Consider the following 2,921-nt stretch of genomic DNA (forward strand, 5'->3'; position numbering starts at 1 on the left):
CATTGGTGACGTGACAACGCCCCCCCCTCCCCTCCCGGCACCGCCTTCCCATTGGCCCGTGGCGGCCGGCTGGGCCACGAGCGCTGCGCTCATAGGTTGTTTCCGCTCGTCCATCCAAGCGGGGCCCGCCCCCTTTCCTCGCAGGGCAGCCGGAAGGGGTGGGTGTGGGGTAAGGCGAAGGCCAGTCGTGGCTGTTGTGGCGCGTTGCCCGGTGACAAAGGCCAGCCAATGGGCGCGCAGCAAGGGGAGCAGGTACTGCTATGGTACATGGGGGGGGGGGCGTGTCTCCCACCCCGCGCCTGCTCACTGCAGCCTCCGCCGCCGGGTCGTCCCAGCCCTTGCTCGGGACAGGGAGATCGGCCACCACCTGCCCCGTCCCTGCCGGCGCGGGGCCTGGCAGAGCGCCCCGGGGGCAAAGCTCGCTCACACCCCAGAGCTTAGCTGCCCTCGGCCCCGTCGCCTTGCAGAAGCGTCCACTGGGGTGCTCAAGGTGACGCAACAAACTCCTTTGCTCCAAGATTACGTTACAGCAGCAGGGGAGGAGGGCAGCAGGAAAGCAGAGCAGCCCCCGGCTGCTCTCCCCCGTGTCACTGCAGTGCACAGGGCACACCGGGGAGGATGGAGGATAGCTGCGTAGTTCCCCAACCCCTGCCCCTGAAGACCTGCCGCAATGTCTTCCTCTTTCCTGCTAGTTTCCAAAAGGAAGGGGAAGAGGTAGGATCTGAAAAACAGCAAGGGCCACAGGGAGTCAGAATCTCACTAAAAATCAGTCTTATCCCAACACTACAGCTCACCTAGAACCCACATAGACATCAGTAACAGTCTATTGCATCGATGGTGACACAGCAGGAGGCACAGAGGTGCCCCTGCTGCTAGGGCCACTGTTGTTGGTGACTCCAGCACGTGCCCCTCGGGAGGCATCAGTCACTCATACAGTACCATGCATTTGCCCCCAGCTGTAAAGGAGACATTTTGAAAACGTTCTGCCAGGGTTCACAGTAGGGGTATTTGTGGATCCAGTTGCCTCTTCTGTAACTACTCCAGCTCACCTCCTTTGCTCTGCAGTTGTACAGCTTTTTCTCCCTTCTCCATCCTGTAGCATTTATTTACCTCTATTAACCTAAAGTTACTGTTTTACCTGATATTTAGGTTAGGCCCTCTCTCAAACCTGAAGGAGGGCATGGTGTGCTAGAATTGCCTTCTTCTTCAGTTCAGGAGTCTTGTTTTGTTGGGAACCTGCTACCACTGTCTGGTTTTGTTATTTATGGTGTAAATGCTGATTAGGGCTTCTGATACTCCTATTGTATTGGAGGTGCCTAAGACAAAAGGTTAAGTAATACATTTTCTTGTTTCCTCTTTTATTCTAAAGTGCTTGGGGGGGGGGGGGAGAATGGAGGTGGAGATGCTCTTCTTTTACCACCATATACATTAAATGTTCAGCTCCCCAGTCCACTGGAATCACTGAAATGATGAGAACCCACACCTGTACACACACATACAAGTGCACCAGGTCTGCACTATGCAAACTATTTACATTTAGAGTAACATCTTACCCCATGCCAGCTAAACTCAAGCAACGTTCATTAAGCATCCAGCAGATTCTCAAAACATGAACTAGGTTTAATGCGAGTTAAAAGTTACTTTCTCTTGACAATCCTCTGCCAAGTTCAGCGTTGAATGGCTCCTGCCTGGCCCATCTGAAAGCCGATACCTCTGACAGAAGTTTCACTTTGACTTTTCAGAAGTTGGAGTCAGCCACAGAGATCCAAAGATAAAAGAACACGTTCAAGACAGACTGTTAGGAACTGAAACTACTGGCTTGCACACACAACACTTTAGACGAGAACAAAGTCTCTACATTTCATTTTGTAGATGATGAAGGCTCAGATTTAGCCAAAATTCTCCCATGTTCCACAAAGCCCAGTACAAATCCCTTAGATTTAGGGTTACCAGCATTTCATGTATACACTTACCACGTGTGGCGCTAGTGTAAGACTTGGACTTTGCTGTAGATGACAGCTGATTTGAAGGGATACAAATACATTTTACTAATTAAACAGTATACAGTTTACAACAGCCAGCTTTTGACAACATGGGTAGCTTCGTTACATTTTAAAACGTTCCGGAAAAAGAGAGAAAAATCTGAATTCTCACCATGATGTGCCACAACGTACACCGAGTCCACCAAATCTGACTCGGAGAAGCAGAGATTTCTCGTCAGCTCTGATCTTGTCTCAAGAAAGCTACAAGGGTGCATCATTACCAAAAGCTGAAGTGACAACTGGCATCTGAGCAAATTGTTCCAGTACCAGTTACACTGGCATCATCAATACCAGAGATAGAAAGCCTTACCAGCAATACACGAAGCCCTAGGAGCACTGCTGCAGATTCCCAGAATCACACAAAGCTACCTTTGTCAACAGTATAGATCCAACATCAAACCTCCATGGCATCACAAAGACTCTAGTGAGGCCCCAAATCATCCTTTCCCAAACAGATCCCTCTTTCAATAGGCAATTTAGAAACTCTGTTCCATAAAAAGGAGAGATAGAGATTTGTCTGAACAGGGAGATGGAATGATAGACAGTGCTTTGATAATGAATCCAGAGTCCAAGCAGCTGAGTCAAAAGGTAGTAGCCTTTGCTCAGAGGAAGTGGGGGAAAAAGACCCAGGCATTTTTAATGCATATAAAAAGACTATTCCTACTACTGAACTACACCCAAGCTCTAAGTATATTAAAAATTCCTATCAAGTGCAATACACTATTCTTTCAGTTCTGCCTTACAGCCACTGGCTGTACAAAGAAACTGGAGGTCAGGTGGCTTCACTCCACTCTAAATATCCTTGGATGCGGGGGGGCAAGAGCAGGCAGAGATGGGCAAAGGGAAGATTCTGCTGGCTAAAGATTCTCATCTGAAATG

The sequence above is a fragment of the Crocodylus siamensis genome, chromosome 11 (genome assembly GCF_052110815.1).
Source record: "Crocodylus siamensis isolate JL-2025a chromosome 11, ASM5211081v1, whole genome shotgun sequence".
NCBI classification, from domain to species: Eukaryota; Metazoa; Chordata; order Crocodylia; family Crocodylidae; genus Crocodylus; species Crocodylus siamensis.